A 16360-nucleotide genomic window follows, 5' to 3' on the forward strand; every position below is an offset into this window, starting at 1 on the left:
GCTTGAAGGTACTGGTGAAAGAAATACACATTCATTGTGTATTCAGACCTCCCGGCGTATTCAGACCTCTATAGCTTCCTATGGTAGATGCCTCTGGGTTAATAGATCTTAGTCTCTTTGGCGTGTATGTGTGCATGTGTGTGCGTGTGCGTGTATGTGTGTATATCTATATAAACATATGCCACGTACAAATATATATATATCACAGAAACAGAAATATAGCTGTGAAATAAGATCTTCACAGAACAAGAGCATAAACATCTAAGTAATGCCATCTTGGTATAGAATATACTGTGTATCTAAACAGCATGTTAGAGGCTTTTCTCATTTTCTTATAAATCCATCTAGGATGGATTTACTAGAAATGTTATCAGACAATTCTTCCTGATTATCAGTTTCTTTTTTTTTTTTTTTTTTTTTACGTTTTATTTATTAATGAGAGAGAGAAAGAAACAGAGCATGAACATGGGAGGGGCAGAGAGAGGTGGAGACACAGAATCCGAAGCAGGCTCCAGGCTCTGAGCTGTCAGCACAGACCCTGACGCGGGGCTCGAACTCACAAACTGTGAGATCATGACCTGGGCCGAAGTCGGTTGCCCAACTGACTAAGCCACCCAGGCACCCCATCAGTTTCTTTATTTCAATGTTTACGAGGGCATAAATGTCAAAATAAGTTGTTTTATATTTATTAATCTTATATATTCAGATATTTTTATACTTTATGAATTTATGTATTTTACAAGTGAAAAGTGCAGGGAATTTAGCTATTCTTATGATTCCACCTATGTAAAAAAAAGTAGATAAAAAAGGTTAAAAGAAAATACATAAAATGATAAACTAGATGTCCGGGGGTATTTTTCCTTCATGTTATTTTCATGTCATTAAAAAATTCTCTATAATTAACAATTTGCAAAAAATAAGTACCATTGATTTAGCATGTTTATAGAACTCTGGTGATTTTTAGTATATTTGATGATTATTGTAAAGGTTTCTAGTCTAAATGCAATAATTTAACATTTTATATTTTAGATATAATTTCAGTTTGTTCCTTTTGAAAAAGAAAGTTTGTCCCACAGCATTCTCAAAATAAGATCAAAAGGTACTGAGTCAAAGTGAACCAACTTTAAAATACTCTCAAAAAATATCTTGCATATTATTTATTTCTACATTACATATGCATATTGCTATAATAATATATAATGTACATTATAAATAGTGCACAGAATTTTTTTTAAGTTTATTTTTTATATGTAGAGAGAGTGTGTGGGAGGAACAGAGAAAGAGACAGACAGACAGACAGAGACAGAGAATCCTGAACACTGATAGTATGGAAGCCGGATGTAGGGCTTGAATTCACGAACCATGAGATCATGACCCGAGACAAAATCAAGAGTCAGACACTTAACCGACTGAGCCACCCAGGTGCCCCAATACACAGATATTTTTAAGCATGAAATAAAAATATCAGTAGACATGTGATCGTTTCTTCTGATATCCCCAGTGGATTGTCTTGTGTAGCCGTGAAGAACACACACCAGACACTGGAGAACATTGCCTTAGAAAACTAAAATAAAAGTTAAATAACTCAGGGTTTCACACTTATTTACATTCTGTTTTCTTTTCCATCATTAAAAAAATGTCTTTTGAAAGTAAATCCACACTGGGTGTGGAGCCTGCTTAAGATTCTCTCTCTCCCACTGCCCCTCGCCCACTTGCAAGCGGGAATACAGGTGCATGGATGTGCAGGCCCTCTCTCAAAAAAAAAAAAAAAAAAAAGAATACTGAAAGTCTCTGAATTCTGGAGAGGTCACATAGGGAGAAAAAATGATAAATGTTTCAGCATGTTTACAAAAGTATATTTAGCTTAAGATTAAAATTGCCTTAACACTGGAAAAACAAAACATTAAAAAAAATCCATTATGTTTCAAACAAAAAGTCATAAAAATCATAATTGTCCTCCTCAGTTCATTCAGTACCATGTTAATTCTTGTTTTGTTTGAATCTACTTTTTTTGCTAGTCCCAGAAATTCTTACCTAGTTCAGTTTTATAATCTTAAGGTTATTAGCAGCTTGTACTCAGTTCTTTCCCTCAGTCTCACTGAAAATGAAACACATTTGCAGGAAGCTTTTGTAAAAGCATCTGAGTAAAAGTGTAACAGTCTATAAATAATAAAAGACTTAAAAATGGCCATGAGTGGGGCGCCTGGGTGGCTCAGTCGGTTAAGCGTCCGACTTCAGCTCAGGTCATGATCTCGCAGTTTGTGAGTTCAAGCCCCACGTCGGGCTCTGTGCTAACAGCTCGGAGCCTGGAGCCTGCTTCGGATTCTGTGTCTCCTCTCTCTGCCCCTCCCTAACTTGTGCTCTGTCTCTGCCTCTCAAAAATAAATAAATGTAAAGAAAAAAAATATTTTTAAATGGCCATGAATAAAGATCTTACTAGAGTTCGTTACAATGCAATTAATAAGGAAATTTGGTTATTTCTGTGACACACAACATTTCAAGATAATAACATACTAGGAATCAGATTTCTAGGACTTTTCATTCAATTTCTAAAAATACTTATTTTAATAATATATCTACACAAATATAATCTAAGAGGATTAATATCACTTATTTGACAATGCTTCGTATGTAATTTAATGTACCAAATAAGTAATCAGTTTAATTTCTCACAAAATCTTTGCAGTCAAATGATCTACCAATGAGCTATACCCCCTCTCACAAAATCATTGAAATGTTCAAGGGACCCTCTGGAACATTTCAATTAGATTGTAGTCAAAATACTTCATTTTAGAATTTGATTTTGAGAATTATGTCAAAACATATCAAAAAGTTTGAACATTTGATTAAACAGAATCACAAATCATTATGCAACAACAGTAATTATCCATTTAACCAAAATGACAATAAAAGATGCCAAAGGCAAATACAGAACATTACAGAGTTGTGAGCAAAATTTAGCTCTCTTAATATTAGAACTCAGTTTTCTTGAGTAATCAGAGACCTGATAAACATAGGAAATAATTCTGGCAAATAACTTTGTTTTCTAGGCAGATAACTTTAAAGGTAAGGAAAAACTTGTTTACAATTCCTTATTAACAGCAGACCAATAGTTCAAGAAAACTTTGTTCTTTTCACAAAGAGCAAGCAAAATTTAATATTGCACCAGTCTACTTTTCTGTTTGTTTGTTTTTTTTTTTAATTTAAAAAAAAATTTTTTTTTTAATGTTTATTTATTTTTGAGACAGAGAGAGACAGAGCATGAGCAGGGAAGGGGCAGAGAGAGAGGGAGACACAGAATGTGAAGCAGGCTCCAGGCTCTAAGCTGTCAGCACAGAGCCCGACGCGGAGCTCGAACTCACGGACCGCGAGATCATGACCTGAGCCGAAGTCGGCCGCTTAACCGACTGAGCCACCCAGGCGCCCCATGTTTTTTTTTTAATTTTTTATGTTTATTTCTTTTTTTGAGCAAGAGAGCAAGCTGGGAAGGGGTAGAGAGAGAGAAGGAGGGAGAATCCCAAGCAGGCTCTCACTGTCAGCACAGAGCCCAGTGTAGCTCCAATCCATGAACCTTGAGATCATGACCTGATCTGAAACCAAGAGTCGGGCAGTCAGACTGAGCCACCCAGCATCCCACCAATGGACTTTCGATACTAAAACAAATTCATTTACGTAAATATATCCTAACCTTAGCCAGTACTGACCACACATGAAATTCCTTTCCAATGATATCTTCTCTGTAAACCTTCTACAACTTTCTTTTTTACATTCAGATTTTATCCTAAGTTTTCCCTCTTTGAATAACCAGCCTCACTTTAGGACAATTTTTCTTTTTTCTCAACAAATATGTATTTCTATTTCTTATACTTTTTCTTACCAAACACACATATCTTATTTTCCTTCCATGCAAAGACATTCCCTTATTATTTCCAGTAGGCCTAAATTACATGTATTAGAATTCTTAACTCTTGGAAATCTTAATTTCTAGTAAAAACTAAGTAGTAAGCAGTCGTGAACTGTTATGCCAGCGTTCCCATTATGGAAACCAGAACTACCCCTCAAGCAATAACAGCTGCCAGGACAAAGAATTCCAACAGCCCAGACCACTCAGACCCTTTTGAACCCTCTGGAGTGACCTCCAGAATGATCGACAACTTTCTTGCCCTTGTTATAGTACTAAAATCTCCACCTAAGGAGGAACACAAGAGGAACCCAAGCTTCATTTACATAACATACAATGTGTGTATAGACATGTTTCCTTAAGATGCATGGGAACCTTATGCCTGCCTCTACATATGATTAACAAGTCTTTCCTATCTAAATATTAGTCCTAACCTAAATAAAAGGAACTTATCCAACTTCACGCAGGGAGTCACAGCTTTGGAAGTTATTCCCTGTGATCCCCTTATTTGCTGCAAATAAAGTTTCCTTTTTGCGACAACTCCACCTGGTATAGTTTCTATCTGTAACTCACCAAGGAGTGAACTCACATTAGTTCAGTTACAAAAAATGAACTTATTTGACTTTCAATAAATACAGGCAGAATAGAAGTTTTATATTTAATGCTGGTTACTCTAAAGACATATCTATATAAGCCAAACTTAAAATACTTTAATATCACTACTAGGTATTTATCCAAAGGATATGGAAGTGCTGATTCGAAGGGGCCTATGTACCCCAATGTTTATTGCAGTGCTATCAACAATAGCCAAAGTATGGAAAGAGCCCAAATGTTCACCTACTGATGAATGGATGCAGAAGATGTGGTGTGTATATATCTATATCTATAGATAAAGGTATATACAATGGAATATTACTTGGCAGTTAAAAAGAGTGAAATCTTGCCATTTGCAGCAATGTGGATGGAACTAGAGTGTATTATCCTAAGCGAAATAAGTGAAGTCAGAGAAATACATATCATACGATTTCTCTCATATGTGGAATTTAAGAAACACAACAGATGAATATAGGGAAAGGGAAGCAAAAAGAATATAAAAACAGAAAGGGAGGCAAACCATAAGAGACTCTTAAATACAGAGAACAGACTAAGGGCTGCTGGCGAGGTTGTGAGTGGGGGGGATGGGCTAAATGGGCAAGGGGCATTAAGGAGCACACTTGGGATGAGCACTGGATGTTCTATGTAAGTGATGAATCACTAAATTCTATTCTCGAAATCATTATTACACTATATGTCAACTAACTTTGATTTAAATTTAAATAAATAAATTAATAAGATAGCTTTAATATTGAATATTTTCTGAGATCACATGAACTTGAAAAACATTAGTTTCTATTTTTCTGAGTTTTAAAATGCCCAATTCTTGTAAGTCCTTGCTTTCAAAACAACTAAATAGAGCTCTTCTTTTTTTGAATGCAGTACCCATTCTTTTTATTTTTTTAAGTTTATTTATTTATTTTGAGAGAGAGAGAAGAAGCAGGGGAAGGGCAGAGAGAGAGGATCCCAAGCAGGCTCCGTGCTGTCATCGAAGAGCCCAGCGCAGCACTTGAACTCACCAACTGAGATCATGACCTGAGCTGAAATCAAGATTCAGATGCTTAACTCTAATGGAGCTCTTTTACAAATTAATTTTAGCAATACTATCTGGAGGTAGAGAAAATATCTCACATTTACAACACATATGAACACACAAATAGACACATGCAAACAAAAATCTTACAGCTTTTGTTTTTTACTAACATTTGTGGCGAGGACACTATAGGCCCCATTTCCAAATATCTCCGTTTGCCCCCTGTCCCCCCTTCCCCGATGGAAAACTTTTCCCTAAAATTTGTATTTCAAAGAGTTGCTCAGGGTATCTGGTGGGTGGCTCAGTTGGTTAAGCATCTGACTTTGGCTTGGGTCATGATCTGGAGGTTCATGGGTTTGAGCCCCATGTTGTGCTCTCTGATATCAGCACAGAGCCTGCTTCAGGTCCTCTGTCTTCCCCTCTCTCTGCCCCTCCCCCACTTACATGTGCACACGGTGCATTCTCTCTCTCAAAAATAAAAATGTTAAAAAAAAAAAAAAACACACAAAACAGAGTGGCTTTTAGGTCCTAGAGAAGATGAGGGTAGAAAATTTACATCATAGGGGCTGCCTGGGTGGCTCAGTTGGTTGAGCATCCAACTCTTGATTTCATTTCAGGTCATGATCCTAGAGTCGTGGGATCGAGCCCCACATCTCTCCCTCTGCCCTCTCCCCTGCTCGTACTTGCTGTCTCTCTATGATAAAAAAAAAAAAAAAAAAAAGGAAATTTACATCATAAACACATAGAGCATGTACACAAGTTTTCTCCAAGGTGGACTTTTTTTTTTTTCCAACGTTTTTTATTTATTTTTGGGACAGAGAGAGACAGAGCATGAACGGGGGAAGGTCAGAGAGAGAGGGAGACACAGAATCGGAAACAGGCTCCAGGCTCCGAGCCATCAGCCCAGAGCCTGACGCGGGGCTCGAACTCACGGAGTGCGAGATCGTGACCTGGCTGAAGTCGGACGCTTAACCGACTGCGCCACCCAGGCACCCCCTCCAAGGTGGACTTTTTAGGACATCTTAGCCTCTTACCAGAAGTGCCAGAGCTTTGGCAAAAAAAAAAAAAAAAAGCCCTTTTAGCAGTTTGTATTTTTAAAAGGTCTTTCCCCACCTCCTCCATTTTTTTTTTCTTCAGGCAGGTGGTTGTGGGCTTTATTTACATTTCTTTTTTTTTTTGTTTCTTTTAATGTTTTTATTTATTTTTGAAGGAGAGAGAGAGACAGAGATTGATCTGGGAAGGAGCAGAGAGAGAGGGAGACACAGAATCCGAAGTGAGCTCTGGGCTCTGAGCTGTCAGCCCTGAGCCCGACGCAGGGCTTGAACTCAGGAGCTGTGAGATCATGACCTGAGCCGAAGTCAGACGCTTAACCAACTGAGACACCAGGTGCCCCACTTTATTTATGTTTCAAAGACATGATCAGATTTTTTATTTCAAGGGACAGAGAAAGAATGTAAAAACTTTGTTTTTTCTTGAGCTTCAGGGTAATTGCTATTTAAAGTTCACCTTCCTTTCCTTAAATACAGGACAATTTTGTTCCAATATCCTGATCTTTTATACTATCTACAAGCATTTTGAGAGGAATAGGTGAAGTTTGGAGATTGGTAAACATAGGTGGGCTTTGACCTGCTTCTATACTTGCATTTCTGGTTTTGTAGAGATTTGTAAGACAAAGACAGTTGTTTCTAATTCTCCAAAGAACTGGATAACAGCCTGAATATCAAGAGGCTGGCCTACCTTTTAAACTAAATTTGTTTCTTTTTTGTTTTGTTTTTTTAATGTTTTTATTTATTTGAGAGACAGAGCATGAGCAGGGGAGGGGCAGAGAGAGGGGGAGACACAGAATCCCAAGCAGGCTCCAGGCTCTGAGTTGTCAGCACAGAACCCAACATGGGGCTCAGACTCACAAGCTGTGAGATCATGACCTGAGCCAAAGTCAACTGACTGAGCCACCCAGGCGCCCCTAAATTTGCTTCTGTATATCAGGAGATTTTTAACTAAAATGGGAATAAAAAGATTTATACCTATGTAAAGTTTGTGTCCGGGAGCAAGTATTCCTGTGTCCTCAGAGGTCATTCTAGCTGGACTAAGAATCATATTAACAAGAAAAGATCAAATTTAATAGGCATGGGAATGGGGAGTCCACATAGGCATGGAAATTCCAAAGACAGTCAAGAGGAGGTGTGTATGTCACTCTGAACTAAGGAGAAAGGGTTCAAGGCCTGGGATTTCAGAGGAAAGAATGCACTTCACAGGGCAATAAGAGCAGATGTTTGGTAATGAGATGCTCGCCCTGCCACACAGATGGCCACTCAGATAAAATTTATCTCTGTTAATAACTCTTTCTGGGAAAGACCCCCAAGTTAGAATTTTCTGTGTTAATGGTTAAGGGAGGGACAAAAGTTTCTCTTGAGCCATAGAGTCTCAAGTGCCTTCAGCTCAAAATAACCCACAGACTGAGGTGGCACATTCTGAGGGGTCCTGTCCTGAACCCCTTCGTCTGTATAAAACATTTTAACAAAAGCCTTCTTTCTTTCTGGTTACACAATTCAACCTTGGCTTCTGTGAGCTCCTGAACATTAGCCTTCCAAATCAACAGTCAGAGGCTTAATCGACTGAGCCACCCAGGCGCCCCTAACCATCCGACTCTTGATGGTTCAGGTCATGATCTCATGGTTCGTGAGTTCGAGCCCCATGCTGGGCTCTGCGCTGACAGTGTGGAACCTGCTTGGGATTCTCTCTCTCCCTCTGTCTCTGCTCCTCCCCTGCTCACTCACTTGCTGGCTCTCTCTCAAAATAAATAAATAAGCATTAAAAATTTTTTTCAATTTTTTAATTTTTTTTTAATGTCTGAGGCTGTCACAGCCTGGTTACAGAGCCCTAGGAGGTAGGAGCAAACAAGCCTACTGCCAGTCTTGGGTGCTTTTGCTAAATTCATTTTCTGGCTTTCGCATTTACATGAGCTACCTGTATACTTTGAACCTAGAGACTGGCCAGAGTGCTCTCTGTAAATCTCTTAGGGAAAGGGGAAATTAGCAAAGGCAGATAGAACTGGATTTTAAGAAGGGGAATTTACGTTGGATGTGAACATTTGTTTTTTTAAATGTTTATTTTAGAGAGAGAGAGAGAGAGAGAGAGACAGAGCATGAGCATGGGAGGGGCAGAGAGAGGAGGAGACGCAGAATCCAAAGCAGGCTCCAGGCTCTGAGCTGTCAGCACAGAGCCTGATGCGGGGCTCAAACCCACAAGCTGTGAGATCATGACCTGAGCTGAAGCGAGACATTTAACCGACTGAGCCACCCAGACGCCCCATATTTATTTTTATCTTAAGTCTAATGTCTGTTCTTTTATCTTGTCAAAGGAGTCCCTAAGGCAGGCCATTATACTAAGAAGACAATTGAGAGCTATCTATAAAGGATGTATATATATTTTAAATATGTCCAATTTAAAGGATTCATCATCTGGCCATTGACAAGTGTGATCTCCTAATAGCAACTCAAACCAATAAGCCTTTCAATGACTTAACCGAAGATGCAAGAGGCATCCAGAGAGAGGGCACAGGGGCTGCAGACCCCACGATCCAAAAGTTTACAACCAGAATTAGTCTAAGAAAGCAACAGCATCTGTTGCACAGGCGGTAAGGATGGCTTAGTGAACGCGGTGTCTCCGGTCGCCCACGAAAGCGTGAGACACCTCCAGTCACAGACCTGCTAATCTGTGACACTAGGCAGATGCCGCTGCACCCGAACTAAGGTGAATTTGCTCCGTGGTCAGTCACAGGTGGAGAGCACACCAGGTGGAGTCACACAAGGAAACAAGAATGTCACAGCAAATGACTCCCTGTGCAGGATTCAGCATGGTTCTTTTTTTGTTGTTAATGTTTATTTATTTAATGTTTATTTATTTTTGAGAGAGAGACCGAGTGCGAGCAGGAGGGGGGCAGAGAGAGAGGGAGACACAGAATCTGAAGCAGGCTCCAGGCTCTGAGCTGTGGGCACAGAGCCCGATGCGGAGCTCGAACCCACAAACTGTGAGATCATGACCTGAGCCAAAGTCGGACGCTTAACTGACTGAGCCACTCAGGTGCCCCTTATTTATTTATTTTTGAGAGAGAGAGAGAGAGAGAGAGAGAGAGCAAGCATGAGCAGGGGAGGGGCAGAGAGAGAGAGGGGGAGAGAAAGAGTAGCACAGAGCCTGACTCGGGGCTTGAACTCACCAACCATGAGATCATGACCTGAGCTGAAATCAAGAGTTGGATGCCTAATTGAGCACCCAGGTGCTGCCCGCACCTTGAGTGGGTTCTTTTTATTTAGGGTTTAGGATGAATATTCATGAAGGGGAGCTTCGCCATTGTCTTTAAAGTGGGCATGAGTTTGCACAGGCGTACTTGGAAAACATGCCTGTACGTACATACTGGGTCATGGTAGTGAAGCTTCTGCTCCTGGGACTGAGGCCTTAACGTTATAAGGAGGCAAAGGTAACTGTCAACTGTCAGTTAATTTGTCAACTGTCTCAGGTAAGGACTGCAGGGGGTCTTGCTTACCTTTGAGGTGGGGGGCGGGGGGTGGTTACCACTGATTTATTGTCTCTGATATGGTTAGGCTATCTCCTGGCCTGGTAGAGATTATTCATTTTTGCATTCCTTTTGTTCCTTTAAAATCCTTAACAACTGAGGTTTTTGCATTTATTTAGAATTCTGACACCCTCTAGGAAGAGCTGGTAGGGCATATAAGAATCACGGAAGATAGCTGGGTGCCTAAAATGGCTTGTCTTAGGTCATGAGAGTTATGACTCATCTTTCTTTTTCTGGGAACCTCTAACTCTCTGCTTCCACTACCGGAATGGGACTTTCCAGCACTGACAAGCAATGAAGGCTGAGAGAACAAAGGAACTTATGGCCTGTGACCTCTCATGACAAACACCCCTAAGAGCTGGCATGTCCAGAGACTCGGAACCCTATTCAACTGGCCTGCAAAGTGCACCCTGGTAAGTGCATCTTCTGGATGGTGGAAACCAAAAAGAATATTATTGATGAAGTTTTGGGGTGATGGTGGGGTTCATGGAGTCCAGAGCCTATGGCCAAGAGAGAATTCTTGAAGACATCTTTGGTGCAAAAGGGTAATGTTATTAGAGTCTGGGGACAGGACCCGTGGGCAGGAAGAGCTGCACTGGGTCAAGACGGGGAGTCATTGTATACTCTCAGGTTGGGAGGGGTCAGGGATAGAGTAAGTCTCCAAGGAACTCTGGAAGCAAGGTTTCCAGGAGCTTGAGGGGGGCTAGCTGTTCCTAGGGAAACGCCATTTATTACCATTTAATAAAACCTCAGTCATGAGACCCTTCAGATGTTTATCGGGGGCCATAAACTTAGAGCATAATTGCCAGCATATATCTTGGGGCAGTTGAGATAAAGGAGGTAGACTTACAGGATCTGGAGGCTGGGACTATGTTAAGCCAAGGCTCTCTTTTGCTTCTAGCAAAGTGTCATCATCAGGTAGCTGAGCTCCTTGAGGGAAGTTACTTTGCCAGTTTCAAGGATTTGTCAATGGGCTGCAGGCAGTAAGAGAATTTAATTTTTCATTTGCCTTAGTTTCTCATATTACCATGGCGAGCACTTAAACCTCTTTCCTTTGTTCTTGGGTAGCCAGGAGTGTCAGAATATTCCTCCTGGGGGGTGGGGGCGTGCCGGCCTATATTTTGCCCTCAGCTTACCCCAAGCTCCCTCATGGTTATCACTGGTCACAAAGACAAACTCTTAGGGCATAGAACAAAATGAAAGGGAAAAATCTCATCCACTTTTTCTTATATGCACATTAGCAGCTCTAAGCAGCCTTGGATCTCCTGTAACCAAACTAATACCTGGGAAGGGTGTACTATGGGGTTGGGTATTGTGTGCTGTTTTACAGTGCACCAGGCTGCACGGAAATTTTGAGGTTGGCAGGTGACCTAGTGTCAATCTAATCCATTCCACGACTAACTTTTCCTAACATGGGAGTCTTCAAGTTAGGTGGTCAGTGTTCTAACAGCTGGGAAAGTACTCTACCCGTGCTTACCCGTGGCTTGGGCTTCCAAGATGTCCCTTGGCAGCAGCCTTTACCTCATATGCCCATGAACCCACAGCAAAGTTTCTATGACAAATGACATAAAAGACATAGACAAAGAAAAACAAAAAGACTTATCTGGGAGAGGAAATTGATCAGTATTCCACCAAATTTCCCAAGAGTTGCTAAACCTGAGGAACTAGTTCCACAGGTATTTTTCTCCTGCTAATCTAAATTAAGAAAGAAAAAGAACGCTGATTACTCTCACTCCACAGGACTCCACAGATAGAGATCTCAGGAGACCAACATGGTAAGAAATCTTACCTTCTGCTGTCTGTTTGCCAGATTTCCCAAGGATCGCTACAGCTGTGTCAGGGACAAGCCATGTGCAACGAGTCCAAGTATCTTGCCAAACAGTCCCAACTATTGAGGAGGAAGAAATTTTCCTCTATCCAAATTTCTTGATAGCTGGACCATCAAGAATTAAATTTACCTGAGACCGGCCGATTAACAGGAGAAAATCAAATTTACTTCGTATCTGTGGGGAGTGCACACACATGAAATTCCAAAGAGAGTCAGGCAACGGGAAGCTTATTTGTGACATCCTGAGGTGAAGAGAGGAGTAGGGGTCTAGAGATCCAAAGGGGAGGAAGGCTAATAGCAGGAAGGTGAGAAGAGATTGTGGTAAACAAAGGTTGCCCTGTTGTGCAAATACGTTTCTCAGGTAAAGAAGAATCTCCGTTCCTAGCTCTATTCCTGGTACAGGCTCTCCTGTCCAATGTAAATTTAGGCAGTTGAAGGGGAGATAAAGAGCTTTTCCTGAACCTGCTGGGTTTTGATTGCTTTTAATTTAGAGTAATCTTGATGCCCAAGTGGCCCACCTTGGGGCAGCCTGTCCTTGGCCCCTACAGAATTTTATGGGAAAAGCGGGAAATATCAATGAAACAATCAGGCACAGCCTATAAACTAGATGTTGCCAGAGCAAGGATGGGCCACATCTAAGACTCACGTTAATGTGCAATCTAGAGAGCTGTCATTGTGTAAAAACAAACGCCACTAGCTTACATTAGAAGAGGTTTTGGCTGCTTCTTTTCGCCGTCTAGGACACTCTTCATCCAGAATAAGCAAATAGTTCAAGGAATTTAAGCAAGAGCTCAAAAGACTTTTCCAATCTAAATAGTCTCCATATTTTCACAAGAATGCCAGTTACAGGATGGGAAATTAATATTGACCCATCTACAGAGGGAAAAATATCTTGTCTCCGAAGTGCAAGGAACCTTCTTGCACTGATGCAAGAAAATACTGAGTAAGGTGTATCACTGTTAAATGTATAGTTAATAGACCAATCAATGTTAGGTCAAAGCCTACAAAGAAAGGGTCAGGGAGGTAAAACTAAAAGAAAAACACCTCGGTTTCGTTTGTCCAGATTCATAGTGTAAACATATGGAGTAGATTATCTCCAGATGGAAGTTAAATGAATCAGCAGTGATACCTTGATGTTTAGAGTTTTCATCAAAATTATTTAGGAGAAGCAAAATTAGCTGATTTAACTTTTCTCTGCTCACTGGATATACAAATATGTACGTGACATAAGTGACCTGACTGACACACATATTTGTGCATCATTCTTTTGTGTCAGCCAATTAGCTGCATTAGCGTAATTCTTCCTTTTTAAAGATTTATTGGGGGGGTGGGTGGGGAGCTATCAACCACATTTTTGGTACATTCAGGAAGTTAGAATGGACTACATTGTTCGAGTTCTTGGGCATGAATATGGCATTGTGGTTTTGGAGAATACATGCTGAACTCTTTAGCAGTGAAATGTCACAGTGCCTCCGACTTACTTTCGAACGGTTCAGAGAGAGAAAAAAGCAAATTGCTCAAATGCTATCAAGTGGTGAATGCAGGCAAAGATTATATGTAGATTTATCATACTATTATATCCCTTTTTTGTAGGTTTAAAATTAAACGTTGGAGGAAAATGATGTGAAACAAAAAGGCTCTTGAAGCTTACAAAACGGTTTTTCTCCTTGAACCCTTCTGTAAAGAAGCAATATGCGTAGCTTTAGAGGCTATTTAAAACCTGTTTTTAACTCCTGAATCATAGTTTGATTTGGCTGAAATACAGGTTTATGACCAAATGCTAAGCTTTGGTCTTCCCAAAATATTTTTGAAGGAAGGCAGTATAGGTAACTCAAAATGAATTTGCAAAATGGGACTCTCTGGCATCAGACCAGGGTGATAAAAATTGGAGGGATAGCTGCTGTAGGTAGAAAATACGACTAAATCTGGGCATGTCTGCTCATAGTTAAAACTGACATGCTAGTGTACACATTGGATTAATGACATATACCTGAAGCCTTAGAGGAATATTTACAAAGAGTTCCACTGTGTTTGTATCAGTGAGGGTCTAGGCAGAAAAATAGAAACCGCTGTTTGAAAGAGAGGATTTAATGCAAGGAATTGGTTACACAGGTGATTGTACACCTGAGGCTGAGAAGCCCTGCGGACAGTGAAGCAACTCAGAGGTAGCAGAGCAAGAGGCCGCTCCCTCCTCTAGTGCAGAGGGGACTTTGGGAAGAAACGGTGCCATCAGAGCCCGAAGCTGGGGCTGCCCGTGGGGGCTGGAGCCAGGGCCCTGGAGGGAGGGGCTGCTCCATGGGAGCTAGAGCCACCATGGAGACATCCCCTGCCAGAGATGGGAGGGAAGAAATCTCTGCCTGTCCCCTCCCTCCTCCGAACACTCACCAGTGCTCCTCAATGGCCAAACTTATGGGGGGAGATACAGGGTGAGCAGGTTTGGGAAAAGTGATCTCTTGTGATAAAGAGCAGAGAAGGGAAAGGGCAAGGGCTGGACCTGAGAGCAAGCAACTAGAGAAGAGAGAGGAACACATATTATATCTCCTTGCTAAAATTTCTCATATTCACAGTCAGATGTGATAGTTATGAGGGAGCATGAGGCAAGCTGAGGGCAAAATACAGGCTAACAGCAACCCCCGCCACACCCAGGTGGGATATGTGTGATAGTCCTCAGACACTCCTGGCTACCCAGGAACAAAGGAAAGGGGTTTAAGTGCTTGCCAGGGTGATGTGGGAAACTAAGGCAAATGAAAAGTTAAATTCCCTTACTGGCTATGGCCCATTGACAAGTCCTTGAAACTGGGCAAAGTGACCTCCTTCTAGGAGCTCAGCTGCCTAGATGATGATACTTTGCTGGGGCAAAAGAGAATCTTAGCTTCACCTTATCCCAACCTCCAGGATCCTGTAAGTCTACTTCCTGTATCTCAACTGCCCCAAGAAATATGCTGGCAATCATACTCCAAGCTTAAGTCCTCCTGATATACATCTGAAGGGTCTCATGACTGAGGCTTCATGAAACAGTAATAATTGGTATTTCCCCTACCTCAAGGTCCTGGAAACCTTGCTTCCAAAACACCTTAGAGACTTATTCCATCCCTGACTCCCTGCCAACCTGACGGTATATAGTCATGACCCCAGTGCAGCTCTTTGGCCCATGGGTCCTATCCCAGCACTTTAATAAAATCACCTTTTTGCACCAAAGACGTCTTCAAGAATTCTTTCTTGGCTGTCAGTTCCAGACTACCCTACCATCACCCCCAAACTTCATCAATAGGCTTTTAAAAAACAAGAAGAGATATGAAATTCTAGCAATAATAGTTGAGTCGATTTAAGACTAGTGAGAAAATACTAACATCTTTAAAAAGGTGGGGGGGGGGGGCACCTGTCTGGTTCAGTCAGTGGAGCATGTGACCCTTAATCTGAGGGTGATGAGTTGAGTCCTGCTTTAGAAGTAGTTATTACTGGGGTGCCTGGGTGGCTCAGTCGGTTAAGCGTCCGACTTCAGCTCAGGTCATGATCTCACACTCCGTGAGTTTAAGCCCCACGTCGGGCTCTGTGCTGACAGCTCAGAGCCTGGAGCCTGCTTCGGATTCTGTGTCTCCCTCTCTCTCTGCCGCTCCCCTGCTCATGTTCTGTCTCTCTGTGTCTCAAAAATAAATAAAAACATTTTAAAAAAATGTTTTGAAAAAAAAGAAGTAGTTATTACTTCAAAATAAAATCTTAAAAAAAAAAGACTAATGAGAAAACAAGATTTGAAAAACAATGTATTCTAACTATATCTGGATTTATTCAGGATTGCTATAAAATATCAAATTTATTTTGCATCTTTAGTAAATAGATAACTGTCTTATAGTTATATCTGCTGTTAGTATTGATGGGGTTTTGGAGTAATGGGGGTCCAGAGCTGATTAAAGCAACTAAAACACGGGGATAAGACCCAGGGGCAGAAAGAGCTGCACTGGGGGTGTGAAGAGTGACTGGTTATATACTGTGGAGTTGGGGGAGATAAAGTCAAGAGGAAATTTCTTAAAGGGATTTCCATATGCTAAAGAAGACTCACAGATTACTGGAGGCCTTATCATTAAGACAGTAGGGAGTTCCTGGAGATTAGGCTATTGATAAGATTGCCTGCCTTTTTCTTGTAATTCCCTAAGATATTTGTAAACTGATGGAGACTCAGGTCCTGTGATCTCTATCAGTTCAACCATTTGTTTTCTGTCCTTTCCTTTGTTCTTGGGCAGTCTGGAGTGCCTAAGGAATATCACACATATCCCATGGTGGGGGGGGGGGGGGGGGTTGTGAGCTTGGTGCATTGCCCTCAGCTTGCCTTATGCTCCTCCATGAGTATTACCTAACTCATGTGTGAACAAAAATATCTGAAGAGTGGAATTGTTTTCCAGGAGAATTTATAATCTTACATTTTGAATACCTAGT

At 41.1% G+C, this 16360-nt stretch overlaps 1 long non-coding RNA gene across 9 annotated transcripts in view; it reads left to right on the plus strand.

Moving 5' to 3' along the window:
* Positions 1-16360, plus strand: part of LOC122222808 — an 83009-nt gene that overhangs the window by 33371 nt on the left and 33278 nt on the right. For 6 of the 9 annotated variants that reach the window (XR_006203877.1, XR_006203880.1, XR_006203879.1 and 3 more), the window contains exon 4: positions 10384-10514. The exons of the other annotated variants lie outside the window; for them this stretch is intronic. This is a non-coding gene — a long non-coding RNA (uncharacterized LOC122222808). The remainder of the gene's footprint in view (positions 1-10383; positions 10515-16360) is intronic. 9 annotated transcript variants of the gene reach the window in all.

This window comes from Panthera leo, chromosome B3, assembly GCF_018350215.1.
Source record: "Panthera leo isolate Ple1 chromosome B3, P.leo_Ple1_pat1.1, whole genome shotgun sequence".
NCBI classification, from domain to species: Eukaryota; Metazoa; Chordata; class Mammalia; order Carnivora; family Felidae; genus Panthera; species Panthera leo.